A 20,905-nucleotide genomic window follows, 5' to 3' on the forward strand; every position below is an offset into this window, starting at 1 on the left:
AGTGTTCCCTATGCGGATTTTACCTCAGGACGGTCTCTGACGGGGAAGATCTATTCACTGCCTCCGCCACCCCTTTTCCAGGTGCGTGGAATGGGGCCCCTTGTACACAACACCCTACAGCAAAGGGGAGACAAAAAGATACAAACAAAGACACAGCAGACAGTCGGGAAGACAGGCACTCAATCAGGAACGACAGGGAAGGGAAAACAAATAAATAGGACAAACAAGGTAGGGAGGGAAAAAATAGAATGATAATCCTGTAACTAGAGTCAGGAGAACCCTCCTATCTCCAGTGTAGGTCTATTCAGCCGGTCTGCCCCTGAACTTGGGGAGTACAGTCGGCTGATCCAGAATCCTTAACCACCTAAAAGCTAGGGGGGTAAGGTCTGAGCAGGACCTACTCACGGGGGGTAATGTGGCAACGGAGTCCTCTAAAGGTCTATAAACACTTTGAGGCACAAATCTATCACAACTTAAGAAAAAGGGTTAAACAATAAATTACAATAAGACGTTACACCGGGAGAAGCACCCCAGTGCCTTAGTGCACGTAAGTAGTTAACAAACTAAGAGAGGAAGTACCCTGGAAATACAACTATATAAAAGAAACCCCCCACCCCTGGACCAACATGGCACAAGAAGTTAACTGTAAAGGATATGCAGCAGGGCGGTCAGTCGCCCTTAATCACGCTAGTCTCTAGAGGAGGTTCTATTTCGCGGTCTTCGTCGCTTCTGCTGAGGTTGGCTGCCATCTAGCCTCTGAAACATCGGTGGAGGGAGGAGGTCCCAATCATCCATCTTTGGAGTCGGGATATCCCAAACATTGCAGAATTCCTGTAAATCCGCACTCGCAGATAGCGTGGTCGTGACTCCATCTTTGGTAGCCGATAGAGAAAATGGAAAGTTCCATCTGTAGGAGATCTCGTGCTCACGTAACACATTCAGCAACGGCCGCATAATCCTCCTTTTCTGAAGAGTAATTCCTGACAAGTCCTGATAGAGCTGCACCTCCTCCCCGTTGAAAGTGAAATCTCTCTTTCTTCTTGCCAGGGACATAATAGGCTCTTTTAGCTCAAAGTCATGGACACAGCAGATGATATCTCTCGGGTTCGCCCCCATCAATTTAGGCCTCAGTGCTCGGTGCGCCCTGTCCAGTTTGACTTGCGTCTCCGGTTCCCCCAACAGTGCAGAAAATAAGGCTTGAAGAGTAGAACGGACATCTTCCTTACCCTCGACTTCAGGGATGCCCCTCACCCGAATATTGTTGCGCCTGCCCCTGTTATCCAGGTCTTCCAGATGACTGGCCATATCCTGTAGCATGGAGGACTGGGTGTGCAGAACCTGTTGCGTATGAGAAACTTGGCGTTTTGTATCTGATTGCTCAGCTTCCAGGGTGTCAATTTTCTGTGTCATGGACTGGATATCACGTCTCATCTCCGAAAATTCGGTTTTAAAGGTTTCTTTGACATCAGCCATCAAACACTTAAAGTCCTCTTTAGTGGGCAGGTTCTGCAAGTGGGCATGCCAGTTTAGATCAGGGACCGGTAATCTCCTATCCTCAGCAGAGGTGTTAAATTGTTGTTCGGGTGAGGACTCCCATTCTGGGGAAGGTGCCGCATAGCGTGCCATGGCAGGAGTAGCACTGATGTCATCACCAAGTGACTGCGACAGCGGAACACCCCTGGCTGCGATATAGTCGGGGATCTGAGAGGTGGTGCCTGTGTTTGAGGGTCCCCCTGTCCTGATGCCACGGGGGACAAGCCATCATCAATAAGCGGAGGCGCGGGCGACAGGGTGGCTCTCGGTGTTGCCGGCGGAGCCGTTTTCGCCGGCATTCTGCGACTGTGCGCAGACCCCGCCGGTCGTTCAGTGGCGGGAACGGAGCGGAGGTACCGGGTAAGTGCCGTATCTCCTCCCGGTGTGGCTGGTCGTGGTCCAGGGGTCTTCACTCCCCTTCCAGGGGCCTTTTTAGCTTTAGGGGCCAGGGTAGCTCCTCTCTTTTGGGGTAAATCTGGCACCGGGGAAGCAATGCTCACTCAGTGTGCGGCCATCTTCCTCAAGGTCCAGCCAAGCCCCCCCGCTATGGCTAGTTTCTAACCTACAGCACACAACTGGATTTTGTGCTGTGCCTGATGACTTTGAGTTATAAAAAAAATAAAAGTAAAAAAAAAAATCAGCAGACTGTGCCTAATTCAATCAAACCCCTAATAAATTGTCCCACTTAGGTGTTTGAGATGTGTGTGTCACTAAGAGCTGAATATAATGTTCGCAAGTCTCCCTGCAAATTCCTCACAATATGGTACTAGCTGCACTACTAGTGCCAGCAAGGGCAGCCACAAGCAAATCAACAAAATATATATATAACGCTATTGTAGGCCTAAGAAAGTCGGTTGGGTTCTTGTATGCCTAGTTTCTATCCTACAGACAGCATACAACAACTGGATTTTAAGTCACCTTAAGTTTTGAAAAAAAAAAAAAATCGGCAGACTGTGTCTAATTCAATCGAATTCAATCAAATCCCTAATAAATTGTCCCACTTAGGTGCTTGAGATGGATATGTGTGTCACTAAGAGCTAAATATAACGTTCGCAAGTCTCCCTGCAAATTCCTCACAATATGGTACTAGCTGCACTACTAATGGCAGCAAGCCCAGCCACAAGCAAACCAAAAAAAAATAAAATATATAACGCTATTGTAGGCCTAAGAAGGGCTGTTGGGTTCTTGTAGACTCACTCCTGCCTAACACTATTCTAATAGAACACCCTAACGCTTTCCCTGACCGGCAGCAGCTCTCTCCCTAGCGGCATCCAGACAGAGAATGATCCGAGCAGCGCGGGCAGGGGCTAGTCTAGGCACTGGGTGGAGTGCCAAGTCTCCTGGCTTGTGATTGGCTCTGTTTCTGGCCGCCAAAAATCAAAACGGCGGGAGATGCCATTTTCTCGAGCTGGCAAAATACTCGTCCGAGCAACGAGCAGTTTCGAGTACGCTTATGCTCAGAGTGTGTTCGCTCATCTCTAATCTAGTCCCATCATCTAGTGATTGGGCACTTCAGACCGATCACCGGTGGGTCGGGCATTATGCACAAACCCCGTTTTTCTGGACTCTGGGCATATTTTCCGTTGACATATGCCCATACAGCAGCCGTACTTTTAATTATTTTTTCTATTATTTTAATTTATTTTTCTGTTTTTGGAGTATCTAAAAACGGCTGCTACCTGTACAGATGGCTCCTCTAGTCTGTCTTTATTTTTATTTTCATTCTCAATCACATGTCCACCATACAACCACCTGGCAGACACAATAAATTTATAATACAACCTTTGTTGATCTGTAATATAGCTTCTATCCTTTTAATCCTCATGTCCCAATATATGCCATCATCCATTCCCAATCTGGCCATCCTCCACCCTTTTGCACACACTATCCAGCCACATATCCCCATATCAATCAACTCCCCCATTCTCCACTAAGTTCTCATCTAATCCCATCAAAATTGCCATTCAATTTTTTTTTCTTTATTTGGCTGCGGCCAAATGAACATTTTTTTTTTCCTTTTCTTTATTTATCAATCTCGCTTTATTGAGAGTTTTTAGAAGTTATAACAAGTAGATAACATTTTATGGCACAATGTACCTTTTATAGGTTGAGATATAACAGTCATAATACTATTCAACAATTTTGTTAACATACATAACAGAGTCATAGAAAAAGAAAGAAAAATTGAACATGATAGGGAAATAAGGGAGGATGAAAGGGCTAGGGGGGTAAGGGAAGTGTTGGTCTTGGAAGGTAGGGGAGTGGGAATCTGGTCAAGTGTTAGATTAACCTGATACAATGAGAGCTTGAATAGAATGTTTCTGTTAATCTTCTGATTTTAGGATTTTATTTAGGAGTGCTGATGATTCTTTAAAGGCTAACCAAGGGGCCCATATCTTTAAGTATTTATCGTGTGTTTTTTTGGACTCAGCAGTCAAGTCTTCCATTTTTTGAAGGTGGAGAATTTCCTCAAACCAGCTCGTCAGGGTTGGGGCTCTGGTAGTCTTCCATAGTCTGGGAATCAACGAGCGGGCTGCTGTCAACAAATGAACATTTTTTTAAAATTATTTTATTGTTTGGCTCTCGCATATAAACCCGGCAAGTCCCCTACGCCGCTGTTATACTCTGGCGTGCAGCAAGACTCACACCCCATATTCCACCAGCGGTAAGTTTCAGCCTTCCTGGTTCATGCCACTTTTGCACACCACCCTCTAGCCCCCTCGTTTATTGCTTTATTTATATATCCCTACCCTCGCTGCAGATCGGCCTCTCTCCTGCCTCACTACTGTGGCGCAGCCCATCTAAACCGGCTCACCAACTACTTAAGGTAACTGCTTCCCCCATTCACCCCCCCTAAGGACTTTCCTTAGATCCATTCATGTATCTATTTACTAACTGTGTTGCCATCTTCCCCACTCAGGCATTTTATCCAAGACCACAGGACTAGGTCTATTAGATCCCACCCCAGCCGAGCATATGTGAGTCTCTACATTGCATCCAGGTAAGCCTGCTCTCCACATCTCATTTAACCCCCCCTTTTCCCTTATATGACTACCCCTCCCACTACCATACCATGACCACCACCATCATATCATATATAATTTTTCCCCTCATATCACAGTATACCCATTACACATATATTTATTCTATTACTTATATTTTTACATATATATATATATATTTTTTTTGTTGTTGTTGTTTGTTTTGTTTTTTGTATTAATTTTATTTATTTATTTTTTTTACTGTATTTTTTTTACTGCCTATTACATTCAATACATTGTATCCAGTCTATATCATAATTTTATGTATCATCTAATATTGCATATGTTCAGGTCCTTTATTTATCTGTTCCAATATTTATGCATTCTATCTGACTGTATACTCGTTGTATCCAGTATTGGTCTAATTTCATGTATCGTCAAATATTGCATATATTCAGGTTCTTTATTTATCTGTTCTATTATTTATGCATTTTATCTAAGTTAATTTTGGAGTGGTTTTTTATATCCCATATGTATTTCTGATTTGGTTTCACTTTTCTATTCGCCACCACAATTTTACGCTTTTCTTTGTACCCACTTATTTATGATACCTTTTTATTTTGTTTGATGTATTTTAGTGTATGTTGCCTTTGGACCTGAGGAAGGGGACAATTCGTCCTCGAAATGCGTTGTCCATAAAAATAAAGCCTTTAACACACATCTTGGACTTTACTGTTACATTTTAACTCTAGGGGCAGCGCGCACCTATATACCTGTGTTTTTTGCACCTACTTCTCTATCGTATAAGAAGATGCCAGGGAAACCTCTGCCTTTTTTGTGCCAGTCCTGAGCACTTTCTTGGGTCTTGCCCTATCCGTCCCCAGCGTCTGGGAAACGCCAGCACCTAGGATTCTTGGGAGAAGCGTCCCTAGGTGTAAATAAATCTTCTCCACGTCTGATGATTACGGAGCTTCTCAGCATTATCACCGGCAACAAGACCCAGGTCTCTGCCTTCTTGGACTCCGGCTCTGCAGAAAACCTCATGGATGCTGCACTGGTTTTCCGGTATCACATCCCAAGCGGTCCTACTCGACAAGCCTCTGGTTATCTCCTCGGTTAGCGGACAAATCCTCTCTGATCCGGTACGATAGCGCCGATATCCATGCAAGTCGGTGCTTTCCATAATGAGAGTCTGACCTTCTTGGTTCTGCTTAGCTCTACCTGGTCCCTTCTGCTAGGGGTTCCGGGGTTGCAGCTCCACACACCTGTCCTTAATTGGAAGACGGGGGAGATTCTCCGTTGGGGTCCTGACTGCCAGTCTCATTGCTTGGAAGTTCCTCAACCTGTGTCTGTCATGCTCACTACCGTGGTCAACAAGTCTTTGAAGGGTCTTTCAGCATGCTACCAAGACTTTGCTGCTGTATTCTCGAAGAAGGCAGAGACATTACCACCTCACCATCCCTATAATTGCCCTATTGATTTGTTGCCTGGCACCCCTCCTCCCCGGGGTCGGGTATACCCTCTCTCCATTCCTGAGACTGCTGCCATGTTGGACTATATTAAAAAGAACTTGCAGAGGGGATTTATTCGTAAGTGCTGCTCTCCAGCTGGTGCAGGATGGGACACTGCGGCCCTGTATTGACTACCGCGGACTTAACAAGGTCACAGTTAAGAATCGTTATCCTTTGCCTTTGATCACCAATTTGTTTTACCACCTACGTGGAGCCAAGATCTCCTCTCCGTAGGGCTTACAACCTTATCCGTATCCACAAGAGTGACAAGTGGAAGACTGCCTTTATCACCCGCGATGGGTACTTGGTTATGCCGTTCAATGCACCAGCCGTCTTCCAGGAGTTCGGCAACGACATCTTCAGGGATTTACTATATACCTGTCTCGTGGTTTATCTCAACGATATACTGGTGTTCTCTGCGGACATTGAGTCCCATCCGTCCCACATTCATCAAGTCCTCAGCCGTCTAAGAGCCAATTGCCTCTACGCCAAATTGGAAAAGTGTCAGTTCCATCGGAGGAGTCTTCCCTTCCTAGGCTACATCATCTCTGACAGGGGTCTACAGATGGATCCAGCCAAGTTGTCTGTGGTTTTTTTAATGGCCACGCCCAGTAGGTTTACATGCTATCCATAGGTTCCTGGGTTTTACAAATTACTATCGACAATTTATCCCGGATTTTTCCTCTCTAGTGTCTCCTTTTGTAGCCCTCATGAAGAAGGGCGCTAATCCCCGTCTCTGGCCTCCGGTGGCTGAAAAAGCCTTCTGTAAATTGAAGTCTGCCTTTGCATCAGCCTCAGTTCTATTACGGCCTGATATAGAGAAGCCTTTCCACCTGGAAGTAGATGCTTCCTTAATCCTCAACAAGCCCGCTGGTCGTTCTTCTCAAGTTTTAATCTTTTGATTAATTTTTGTCTTGCGAAGGAGAATGTCAAGGCGGATGCCCTCTCTCGTGCCTCCGATTGGAGAAGAACCGACTCCTCGGCATATTATTCCTCCCGAGCAACTGGTTGTTGCTGCCCTAGTGGATCTTCGGCAGCTTCCACCCAGCAAGACTTATGTTCAACCTGCTCTGCAGAAGGATGTTTAAGCTTGGGGACATTCTTTGAACCTGGCTGAGCACCCTGGGGTGTAACGCTCCATGGCCCTCATCTCCCGCTACTACTGTTCAGGACCTTGTGGGATCCTACACTTCCTGTGCCCGTAACAAGCCTTCCCGTCTGAAACCGACTGGCTTCTTGCTACCTACCGATACCCAGTTGCCCGTGGTCGCACATGGCTATGGACTCATTTCCTGGCCTGGTTACACAAATATATGTTACTGCTCCCCTAGACCCTGTGAGATGTCTATAATTTACACCCCCTCGAGCTTTACCAAATTTGAGATTTAGCGTACAACGTACTATGGCACAAAAATCAAAATAGAAAGTGACAACTGGAGCTGAGTAATTAAACCACATAATAGTCATAGTGTCATTCTTAATTATTAGTCCATTAGTTGCCTCCCCCATCTGTAAAGGAGTATCAGAAACAGAATCATCCTTGCCTGGAAGACTTCACAATGACTGTCGTGAATCCAATCCCTTCGAGTTTCACTGCAGTTGCTGTGGTGAGGAGGACTTGGAATGAACCGTCGAATCTCGGCTCCAGTGGTTTCCTGGTATGTCTCTTCACTACCACCCAATCTCCCGGCTGGAGAGAGTGGGTTCCTTATCGGCTCTCTAGATCTGGAATAGAATCATATACTTGTTTATGCACAGACAAGAGTTTCCTGTGGAGGCTCTGGACATAGCTAGTGAGGTTATCACATTGTAACTGCAGGGTCTGTGGGAAGTATAGGCCTAGCCTAGGTGCTGACCCAAACAGAATCTCAAAAGGGGACAGTCCTGTCTTTTTATTGGGAGTGTACCTGATGGAATACAGGGCTAATGGCAACATTCTGTCCAAGGTTTTCCTATTTCTTCACTTGCTTTTTGAATTTTTAATTTCAAAGTGCCATTTAACCTTTCTACCTTCCCGCTGGCTTGTGGGCGATATGGCGTGTGTAGAGCCTGTGTAACCCCCAACATCTGCATGGTGTTCTGCATTATGTCTGCAGTAAAATGGCTCCCTCTATCTGACTCTATGGTTTCTGAGAGACCAAACCTACAGAAAACTTCGGACATCAGTTTCTTGGCAGTTGCTCTAGCCGTGGCTTTGGGCATCGGGAAAGCTTCCGGCCACCCTGAGAAGAGATCAACACATACAAGGACATTTTCATACGTACCGACTTTTGGTTTAAGTCAATCTGCAGTAGTTGAAACGGATAGAGAGGTCTCAGTGTGTGTTTTTGGGGAACCTTTACTGCACTACCTGGATTGTAGCGGACACATGTTAACATGCCTGTGAAAAACTGGTTGCTACTGTGGTGAAACCATGTGCAAACCATTGTTTGTCCACTAAAGAGCACATGGCGTTCTTGGATAGGTGGGTCGGACCATGGGCCGCTTAAGCCATCATAGGATACATAGACCTGGGTAGGCATATTCTCTCTCACAACTTCCACAGACCAGACTCCTCCCGAGAGCCAGCCTTTGACCAGACTCTCCTCTTCCCCGGTGGTTTGCCGAGTTAGAGCTTGTAAAATACTGAAGTCAAATACTTGGTTATGCTCGGTACTTACCATAATCTGTGATATATCCGGGATCTCTGCCACCCTTGGTTTTCTGGCCGAGTCTTTAGCTGCTTTGTCTGCCCTATCATTGCCTCGTACTTCGTCAGTATCTAGCTTAGTGTGTGCCTACACTTTCACTATGGATACCTCTTGGGGAAGTGATGACTTGTAGAAGTGGAGAAAAAGGTTACACAGCGCAGGCAATTCAAGACTTATTAGTCATAGAATAGTAAGTAGTAGGGTAACAATGTATAAGTAATGGATTATAACATAGGTAGAGCTGCTGCAGGACGCCTGATGACCGCTGTCAGGCCGAGACAGCGGACATAATGCAATTAGTGTCGGGTTGAAAAAATACTCAGGCTTGTGTCGCGCTGCTCTGGTTCAATAAAACGTTTATTTTGATAGAGGTGGACAACGCTTTTTGGAGGTGAACTACCTCCTTCGTCAGGTCCAAGGGTACAAAGTCTGTGGCATAAGAATATCAAAATGTATATACAGTAAAAACAAGTTCATTACAAATAATTTAAAGAAGAATAAATAAATAAACTTTAAAAGGTGACCATTATTGATGTAGATTTCATAACATATAATTGTGATTTCATTCATATAATTGATAATAGAATAGTCAATAATAAAATAGCAGTAACAATATTATAACACGTTTGTACCAATAGTAGTAGAAAGATAATAAGACAGAAGGTAAAATAGATATAAATAAGTGACATCGGGAGAAAAAGAAGGTACATCAGAAAAAGGAGGATATGTACATCTTATTTTAAAGGTGAGTATGTATAGTCATAGACGTAAGCCTAACCTGTTATTTCTCCTGTGACAAGTCCGTCCTGAGGGTAAACTTAGGTGGTATTAGGGGGTACAGACAGGTGGGGATCACAACGGATAGGCCTAAGTGTTAATGGTAGTGTTAATGGACACATACAGTGGGATAATGTGAGGGTATATGTAAAGAGGAGTAAATTACCTCGGGGTTTGAGGACTAAGGCAGACTTGCGGAAGATCTGTTAGTATAGTGGAGAAAAGATGATTAGGAAATCGGTATGAGGTGTGTGGAGTGATAATGGATTATCATTACTTACTTAGTCTTGAGACGCGAGTCGGCACGGGCGCTGTGTGTGATGTCCGTGCCGGCTTCGCGGTTTAAATGACAGATAGCGTGCGACTGCGCATGCGCAGGAATTTGACAGATGGCGTGCGACTGCGCATGCGCCAGAAATTGGCGCATGCGTGTTGGAATAGATGGTCCGTGAGACGGACTGGTGGTTCGGTGTGTGAGAAGACTGGGTTGTATCTGTGAGTATGGATGATTTGTAATGGGATATGAAGGAGCTGAATATAAGTTAAAAAGGGAGGGAGACTGTAAATTACCAATGGCTGAGTGGAAATGGGAAATGGATGACTAATGATAGTGGCAGAGAATGGGCATAGGTGTAATGAGGGAATGGCAAAGCAGATTATAAAAATGGATAAATAGCATTGGTATCGGTATTGGATGGATGGTATTTGTTGGAATGAGGTAGATGTTCAGCTAGCGTGTAAGGGATATGGGATATTAGCGTGGATGGTGGGGCAGGGCTGGTTCTGAATGAGGAGGAGGGGTGGGCGACAATATTAAGATTAGACCCGTTCTAGAGATTCGTTAAGTCCATATGGGCACATTGAGTTTAGTTTAAAAATCCAGAAGTTCTCTCTCTTTATGAGTTGGTTGAGGTGATCCGGGTGTTCTTTAGGTATTTGTTCAATCGGAACAAGGGATAAGTTATTGATGTCGTTGTTATGATGTTGATGACAGTGTCGGGAGACACTGTGTAGTTGATATCCATTTTTTATCTTTCCTCTGTGGGTATTTATTCTTTCTCTGAGGGATTGTGTGGTCCTTCCTACGTATTGTAGAGGGCAGGAGCACTGGAATAGATAAACCATGTAGTCTGATGCACAATTCATGAAATGGTTAATATTGAAGGTTTCTCCGGTGACTGTAGAGTGAAAGGAATGTGTGCGATATTAAATTATATTGCATGTAAGGCATCTGTTGCTGTTACATTTAAAACTGCCTTTGAGATCTGGAAAGAAGGACCGGACATCTTGTTTCTTTTTGTTTCTGAGTTGTTGTCGGAGTCTCGTGGGTGCTAGTATGGTCTTTAGTGTTGGGGCTCTTCTATATGTAACTTGCGGGTGTGGGGGGATGATTCAGATGGGGGTCTTTAAGGAGGATGGACCAATGTTTTGATAATACGGTTTTAATTGTCTTATGGTCTGAAATGTATGTGGTAATGAAGTTTGGAGGTCTGACTTCAGGGGATTCCTCCTTCTTTTTTGGTGCAAGGCAGTCCTTCTGTGACAGTTTTTTTGTCTTGAGGAATGCGTCATTGATGATGCCTCACGGATAGCCCTTTTCTTCAAAACGTTTTCCTAAGACTTGGGATTGTTTATGGAAGGTGCTGTCGTCCGTACAGTTCCTTCTAATTCGTTTGAATTGGCTGTACGGGACGTTTGTAAGCCAACTTTTTTATGGTGGGCACTGTCGTACTCTAAAAAGCTATTGACGTCCACTTTTTTTAAATATGTACAGGTGGTCAAACGGTCTTGTTTGTCATTGACCGAGATCAATAGGTCGAGAAACTCTATCTGGGTAGGGGAGGAGTTGAGGGTTAGGTTGATGCCCCATGTGTTTGAATTGATTTCTTGTAAGAAATCTACAACCTCCTGTTCTGAACCATCCCAGATGATAAAGACATCGTCGATGTATCTTTTAAAAAAGACAATCCTGTTCGAGTATTGTGCATTGTTCATGATAAGGGTCGACTCAAATTCGGCCATATAGATGTTCGCATAGCTGGGTGCAAACCGGGTTCCCATGGCCGTACCCCGTTTTTGTTGAAAGATGTTCTTCTGAAATGCGAACACGTTATGTTCAAGTATGAAGCGAATACTTTGAATGAGGAAATCTGTTTGTGAGGGGGATAGGTTGGGGTCACGTTCAAGAGTGACTCGTACCGCATTCACCCCAAGTGCATGTGTGATGTTTGTATACAGTGCCGTAACATCTAAAGTCAGCAACTTCATTGAGGGTTTCCAGACGAAACCTTCTTATTCAAGGATAAGTTGTGAGGAATCTACATCAATAATGGTCACCTTTGAAAGTACACAGATATTTATTCATTTATTTATTTATTTATTCTTCTTTAAATTATTTGTAATGAACTTGTTTTTACTGTATATACATTTTGATATTCTTATGCCACAGACTTTGTACCCTTGGACCTGACGAAGGAGGTAGTTCACCTCCGAAACGCGTTGTCCCCCTCTATCAAAATAAACGTTTTATTGAACCAGAGCAGCGCGACTCTTGGGGAAGTAACAGTGCTTCCATCAGTTGTTTATTAAGATTCCCATGTTTTAGTGGGCTGCCTGTGGAGGTGAGGAAGTCCCTGGCTTTCCATATAGGGACATAGTCGTGGGCCACCCCGAAGGAATATCGGGAATCGGTGTATATGTTGCACCTTTTACCTGTTGCCTTTCTAAGTGCTCCAATGAGTGCCTTCAACTCAGCCTCCTGTGCTGACATATGAGGAGGGAGTGGTTCAGCTTTTACTACCTCCTGTTGCGTGACCACTGCATACCCAGTGTAGAACCATCCATCTTCTCCAATGCTCCTTGATCCATCTACAAAATACTCAAAATTGGGATTACACAATGGCCCATCAAAAACATGTGAAAAACCTGAGGTTTCTTGGGCCATGATGGCCAAACAATCATGTTCACATTGGGAATTTTAAAGTTCTTCTGGCGTTAAAGAATTTAAAAACAGGGAATTTCCTTGACCTTCTCCACCCTTTGACATTGCATCTTCCTCGCTGATGGGAATTACAGTGGCAGGATTCAATGTCAAACATCTTTTTAAGGTAACATTAGGTGGCATGAGTAATGCACACTGTAGTCTTAGCTGTCTAGCCATGGAGAGATGTTTTGGCTGTACTTGGTTAAGAATGCTATGTAAATTGTGTGGGGTGTAAACCATCACCGCAAAATCTAGTATGATTTCAGAAGCTTTGTGTAAGAGTACTGAAACAGCAGCCACCGCTCTAACACAAGAGGGTGCACCCCTAGCAACTGAATCTAGTCTTGCAGAATAGTAAGCCACTATTTTGTTGGCCATGTTTCTGGACTAGAACCCCTGTAGAATGTCCTCTCATTTCGGTGTAGTATAGTGAAAACATCTTTGTGTAATAGGGAGTACCTGGAGCTGGAGCTGAAACAATTGCCAGTCTAAGTGAGTAAAACCAATCCAGAGCTTCTAAAGTGAGTTGGAAAGGCTGCATGCCCAAACAGTCATACAGTGTTGCATGAAGATGGACGATGGACGCAGAGCGGATCCAAGGTCTGCAATACGACACTAAACCCAAGAAGGTACAAAGTTGCTGTACTCCCGTGGGTGGGTTTAATGATTCAATTGCTCTTTTCCTCTCATCAGTGAGATGGCGAGCTCCAGCTGAGATACAGTGACCCCAAAAACACAACTTTAAGTTGACAGAACTGTAACTTGTCTTTGGATGCTTTGCAGCCGTTGTTTGCAAGATCTTGAAGTAGGGAGACAGTAGCTTCACAGCATACTTGCCTCGAGGGGGCACATAGAAGTAGATCATCCACATACTGAAGTAGAACTATCTCAGCATGAGGAAAGGTCCAATTCTGCAAAACAAGTTGCAATGCAGCAGTATACAGGGTAGGAGAATTATGGGCTCCCTGTTGTAATACCAGCCAAGTATATTGCCGACCCCCAAAGGTAAATGCAAACAAATACTGACAGTCAGGATGTAAAGGTACAAAAAAGAAGGCATTTGCAAGGTCTATAACTGTAAAGTAAACTGCAGTGGTGGGTATTTGTGCTAGGATGGTGTGGGGGTTGGGCACTACGGGTGTAAGTAGTTCAGTAACTGCATTGATGGCCCTCAGATCATGAACCATCCTATATGTAACTGGCTTTACCTTTTTTCCTTTTTTTTAATGGGGAACAAAGGTGTATTTGCGATAGACTTTGTGGGCTTCCTCTTGAGCCATGCTCAATGGGTACTGCTTAATCTGTGGGGACTTTGCATCTGGTTTAAGTGTAATCATTACCGGAGGCACGGGCATGTGGCCAATATCAGTTTTAGATTTGGCCCATAATTCCTCTGGCACATTTTGTAACGCCTCATCATCTTCTGATTTGATATTAAAGTCTGGTATGTGTAAAAACGCTAGGACCTTGCAGAGCTCCTCCTCTGAGATTCCTGATTTTAATGCCACAGTACCGTCCGGTCTGTAAATGACGTGTGCCTGTATGACTTGCAGTACATCACAGCCTAATAAATTGACGGGTGATATGTCACTAACTATTAACCTGGTTAAACATGTATGGTTAGCTAGTTTTAGGGGCAGTGGGTCAATTGGCATTCCTGCACTAATCCCTCGAAACCCTGTGTATACAGGGATTCTTCTGAGATATCAAGTGGGTTTACATGTTCCTGGCGGTTAACTGTTCTGGCTGCCCCTGTATCCACCAGGAATGGAAGGTATACTGGGATTACCCCCTGAGGCCCTGAATTTGAGGGCACCTTTAGGGGATTTACATGTACGGGGTTGCCAGTGTCGTATTGTTGTCCTGTGGAGGCTACATTTGGAGTCTCCTCAGGACCTTCATGGACCTTCTTGGGAAGCCTACAAACCCTCTGAACATGGCCAGGTTTGCCGCAATTGAAACATATGATTTTCTTGCGGCGTTCCCTAATCTGAGCACTTTTTGTGTTACCATTTTGGGTGGCTTATGCTGTATACTGTATCTGAACCGGCTTATTGTGCATGTCCAGTTCTACTCCTTTCGCGGTTTTTACTAAATCCTCAATTTTACAAGTCCTCCATTCAGGTTTGGAGGCTTGCACTCTTTGTCTAATTTGTGGCTTTAGGCCTTCCATAAAGGCAGCATGGAAAAGCCTTTGTCCGGCCTTACCTTCCTGATCAAATCCCATATCTTTATGTTTGAGGACTCCTGCACTCTTTGCTTGCACCAGTCCAGTAGTCCTCACAAAAAGTGATCTCCTGACCGTGAACTACGGATATATGCATCCCAAGACTCAAGTGTCCATCCATGTACATGAAAATGATTCATGGAGATAGGACATCCATCTATAAAATGCCATTGGCTCCTCTAGTGGATCAGGGGCCTGTGAGAGTAATGACATCTGGTCCCTTGGGGACCATGGCTTATATTGTGAGGTTGTAGTAGTAGTTATTTTGACTTTTGGTTTTGAGGGAGTTGAGGTCCCTGGCAACTTTTTGAAGGTGGTGTCCTCTTCCTCTTCTCCATCTGCTTCCTCACCTGCCCCCCCTGACTGTTCCCCCGTCTGGTCTACGGTGTGGGCTCCTTGGAAAGACTCCCCCTCCTCCTTAATGCATACACTATTTTGTTTAAACAGGACGGGGTAAAGTCGTGTCTGAACTCTGGGCTTGGGTCTCCCACAGGCGGAACAAGTTTCCCTCCAATCTGGGTTCTGTTGACCACACACACAGGTCCATCCTTCTGGCCCTTGCTGGGTGCAGACTGTAAAAAGGGGTTGGACTGGGGCACCTGGCTGATATGGTGGTGGCATTTTAGCTTTCTTCCTGTATCTAATTCCCTTAGGGGTTTCTTCTTTTTCCCAATCCCCCTCTTGTTTCATTTCCTTAGCTACCTGTGCCCAGCTACTTGGCTGCTTCTCAATGCGTCCTATATACTAGAGCCACAACCAACACGGTCGCTTATCTACTTATACCCACTTCTTTATAACTGAGCGCAACGGTGTGTGGGTGTGCGGGCCATAAAATATGATTTGTGACTTGGCCAAGTGACTACACCGGAGTCACATCACTAAATCCCCTAGGCTCCCGGGCGAAAAACAAAACAAATGGCTCTAAAGTAAACTTAGCATATTTGTAAATCTTATTTATCAGCCAGAGTGTAAAGCACAGTAATGCTACACAAATGATAATAATGAAAGGTCTTTCTAAGTATTCTGGAAACATGTACGGGTTTAACGTTGTGTAGTGTGAGACAGGATCAGACAATCCTTCCGACTCCAGCTAACAGTCCCCGAGAAGTGACAATAATCAGCAACTTAGGCCAGCCAGCAGGGGCGCCTGTTCACCTGTGAACCGGGCAAGCCAGTATTACGAGAAGAGGTTAGTCTTTCTGGCAGGGAGCTGCCTTCAAGGTAGACTCATATCATGCACACCGCATTCAAAACAGACAGACAAAACAAAAAAAAACATATAGCAGCAGCATTTAAGATATACCTACTCCAATATACCTATATGATTATCTCAGGGATATTCTACGGTTCTTTGCCAAAAAAATATTTGGCAGAAAGAAGAAAGAGTTATCTATAACATACCATAAATCCGGCTGACAGACTATGAGTAGGGGGAACACAGAGTAAGATTGTAAGAATAAGCTTCTTACCTTGTCACCGGTGAACTTAAGTCTGTGTTTCCGCTGCCGAGAGCCTGTTTGCAATGCCGGGTCTGCAGTACTGAAGTCAATCTGTTTACAACTGCCTTAAAGTTGGTAGCGCCATTTGTTAGATCTGGGTGTTTGTCCTCAAGATGGACCAATCAGTATATTGGAGAGGAGCCACATTCTGGATAATCACAAGCTCGCAGAGAATTTCACACAAGAACACAGAATAGTTCTCAGAATAAAACTCTACTTTTATTGGTGCGTAGCACTGTCTTATATACCCAAAAGAAGGGCGTTTACAAGCTAAGCTGCCTTGCATGAATGGAAAGAAAAAAGAGAATGTGCCGTATGACAAAACAAAAGTAAATCTTTATTCAAAAAAGATGGAGATCAACAAACAGATCACCCAGCATAGGGATGATAGACAATATAAAAACATTTAAAAATGTACCAAGTACATATCAGAACATATAGTTGGTACTGCCACGTAAGACAGTCCAACAAACCATTTCCTCCACCGACAAAAAATAGGTATAAGAATCACCCCTGATGGTATATAAATCAAACAGATGGTATATGAGTATGCACACAATACAAGCTCTAGTATAGGTATCACAATGGTATAAGAAAGCAATGTGCTATCCCTATTGTACCTAGTAGTAAGTCAAAGAAAGCGTGTATGTCTGGTTACCATACATTACAAGTCAGTGAGACGGGTCAGAAGACTATGTGGGACAAAGTCCCGTGCTGTCCAAAGTCAAGGTGATTCAGTGGTGGATTGGAAAGGGAGAGCTCCCATGCTAAGCTGCCTTACAATCATTGGACAGCTTCATCGAACCATTAGATAATACCATAACAATTGGTCAGTTTCTGCTTAGCTATATTTAATAATTAGCGATTTGCAACAACATGTGGCTTAGGTTTTTATAAGGCAATAATGATGAGGTCATCTTGACATGTGAAAAGTCCCTTATTGATTTTCCCAATAAGTGCCAGGTGCACAAGCTACTTTTTATCGTTATTATTCCTTGATACTAATCATAAGTTCTGTAATTAAGAACCTTAATAACCGATCAAAGTTCATTCTGGTCATCTACACCAAGCAATATTTTGTACTCTTTATGAAACCTTATTTATTCAGTTCAATTCTCCTAAAGTGAACCTGAGAGAAATACCACAAACAGGTTCAGAATAAGGGGCTGCATGAGGGGACATAGGATACATCTCCACTGTCACATATTACCGGTTAAGGACTGGGCCCTTTTCCGCTTTTTCATTTCCATTTTTCACTCCCCACCTTCAAAAATCTATAACTTTTTTATTTTTACACGTAAAAATCTATGTGACGGCTTGTTTTTTGCGTAACAAATTGCACTTCATAGTGATTGCATTGAATATTCCATGCCATGTACTGGGAAGCGGGGAAAAAATTCCAAATGCAGTGAAAATGGTGAAAAAACGCATTTGTGTCGTATTCTTGTGGGCTTGGATATTACGGCTTTCACTTCACGCCACAAATTACGCATCTAATTTATTCTTTGGATCAATACGATTACAGGGATACCAAATTTGTATAGGTTTTATAATGTTTTCATACATTTACAAAAATTAAAACCTCATTTACAAATTTTTTTTTTTTATTTTGCCGTCTTCTTGTGCTTATAACTTTTTCATACTTCGTTTTATGGAGTTGAGGGTGGTGTCATCTTTTGCGACTTTTGATGATGTTTTCAATTATATTATTTTTAGGACTGTACGACCTTTTGATCACTTTTTATAGAATTTTTAATTTTTTTTTAAATGGCAAAAAAGTGCCAGTTTTGACTTTGGGCGCGATATTCCGTTACGGGGTTAAATGCAGTGAAAAACTGTTATTATATTTTGATAGATCGGGCATTTTCAGACGCGGCGATACCTAATGTGTTTTTGATTTTTACTGTTTATTTATATTTATATCAGTTCTAGGGAAAGGGGGTGATTTGAATTTTTAGGTTTTTTTATTATAATTTTTTTTTTAAAACTTTTTTTTTATTTTTATTTTTACTATTTTTCAGACTCCCTAGGGTACTTTAACCCTAGGGTGTCTGTACGATCCTATCATATACTGCCATACTACAGTATGGCAGTATATGGGGATTTTACTCCTCATACATTACAATGTGCTGAATGGGTGCACATTGTAATGAATGGGTTAACCCGAAGTAGCTTCGGGTCTTCGTGAGACCCGAAGCTACCATGGCGATGGATCGCCGCTCCCCGATGACGTCACGGGGAGCGACGATCCTCGGAAAGATGGCGGCGCCCATGCGCTGCCATCTGTTTGAAGCCGCCGGCAGCTTTGCGATCGGGTGTTGCCGGTAAGCCTTTTCTGCAATATGCAGCAGAGACTTACCGGCTATGGAGAGGGCTCGGCCCAGGAGCCCTCTCCATGCATCGGAACGCGACCGCCGCCGTGAATACACGGCGGGCGGTCGCGAACCGGTTAATATAAATTTCTTTCACCCTCTTTTTTCACATGTTTCCATATTATTCCGTTCACACCATGCACGCCCTTCACCTTTTACCTTCCGGGACCCCTATGAATTTGCCTCTCCTAGGTTGTTGTTCTTGCACACATCACTCCTTTTTTCTGGTGATTTTTTACTCACCCCCCTTTTCCCTTGGTGCATTGTCCTTTTTTCACCGCACACTCGTCCCACCAGCACCTATATCTTCACTTCTCCATGAATTGAGCCACTTATAAGATAATGGGGGTCATTTACTAAGGGCCCGATTCGCGTTCTCCCGACGTGTTACCCGAATATTTCCGATTTGCGCCGATTTTCCCTTTATTGCCCCGGGATTTTGGCGCACGCGATCAGATTGTGCCGCATCGGCGCCGGCATGCGCAACGCAAATCGGGGGCGTGGCCGCACGAAAACGCGACGTATTTGAAAAAAACGCCGCATTTAAAAACGTAAAATGTGTCGCTTGGGACGCGCTTACCTTCACTTGGTCCAGCTCAGTGAAGTTGAGTGCGTTCAGATGCCTTTCAGCGCAGCAGCGCCACCTGGTGGACGGCGGAGGAACTACCTTAGTGAATCCCGGCCGGACCCGAATCCACCGCAGAGAAGGCGCCGCTGGATCGCGAATGGACCGGGTAAGTAAATCAGCCCCAATATATTGTTCTTTTAAACTAATATTGTGCTTGCACTTTTCAATATTTTTGTACCAGATATCAATTAGCCATCCATTGTGACTGAGTTCCTCTTTATCCCTGAATATCTTCTGAAGATCAGATGATATATCCACTTATCCCTTCTGAAGACCAGGATGGACTACTTACCTTCCAGATCATTCATCCACTCATCTCGTCAATATTGATCCTTCATCCTAACGTTGTTGTCACGGGTGGTCCCGCGACCCATAGAGGCTCACCCGTGCCTCTCACTCCTCGCCAGCGCGCTGCAGGCGCGACTCACGGACCCCGACTCCTGCTCCAGCTTCTGTGCTCCCTGCCGTGGCTGCTCCATTATCTTCGGCCGCGCGTGCGCATCCCCGACTCCGAGATTTCTGCAGATTTAAAGGGCCAGCGCGCCAATTAATTGGAGCTGGCCATTCCAGGTAATCTATTTAATCCTGCCTCTTCCTGTGATCCCTGCCGAATCTTTGTGCTTAGTGCCCTAGAGAAAGCTTGTTTATGCTGTGTGCTGTTTATGTGTATCCCTGGTTCTGCCTTTGACTTCGCTCCTTTGCCGCCTGCCTTGACCTATTGCTACCTCTCTGACTCCGATCCTGTGCTGCCCGTCCTTACCGCCTGCTTGTCCCCGACTACGAGATTGCCTGCCATTTCTGTACCTCGACCTTGGCTGCCACTGCGGACAAATCACGTCTGTTTTATTGTGTCTCATATAACATATATCTATGCTAATTATCTTGCACCTAAAATCGCCGTAAATTTGAACAATCCCTACAGATTTACTTGGATGTACACTGGTTCTTATTATATTTTATATTATATTTCATATAATACTTTCCGCCACTGTATTCTGGTATTAAATCTTTATCAGCCGCTTTGCACATGTTAATCTTTTTCTATTTTATGACATATATTAGCACATGTTGTTAATCATTAATACCGTGCAACTTTGTTCTCTCTGATATCTGATCACATCTTATGTGGCTCTTGATAGGGCTTCTTATCGTACCTTTACTGTGATCTTCACAGCGCATGCGCATGTAACGCCGGCGTTGCTTCTCTATAGCAACCATTTACCATCTGTCACTTCCGGTGACATGGACGTACTTCCGGTTTCGTACCCGGTACAAAGCGTCTACACCGCCACGTTATCACAGTTGCAGTAACTATCTATGGGCGCTAACGCTTGTTTACCTTTGGGGGGGGCTTTGACATGTGATTTTCTGGCCAACAGGGGGGGGGGCGGCACAGGCGCTATTTAAGAGCAACCACTTCCATTGATATTTATACACCCCTGAGGAACTCACGAGGAGTGACGAAAAGCGTGGGGTCTGTCTCCCCGTACCCTGCAATCTTTTTCTATCCAGGTTCCACCAAGCATCTGACTTTATATTCTTTATATATTACTACTCATTTTAGCTTATATTATGTGATTATTACTAGAGGGCTATTTTTTTTGTATATTTGCTGAGCTTGATGTGTACTCTACTGCATGGATAGAACTTATTTTCGTTGTTTACTTTTTCTATGGCGGGGAAAGGGAAGACTATATGAGGGAC

Source organism: Engystomops pustulosus, chromosome 1, assembly GCF_040894005.1.
Source record: "Engystomops pustulosus chromosome 1, aEngPut4.maternal, whole genome shotgun sequence".
Taxonomy (NCBI): domain Eukaryota; kingdom Metazoa; phylum Chordata; class Amphibia; order Anura; family Leptodactylidae; genus Engystomops; species Engystomops pustulosus.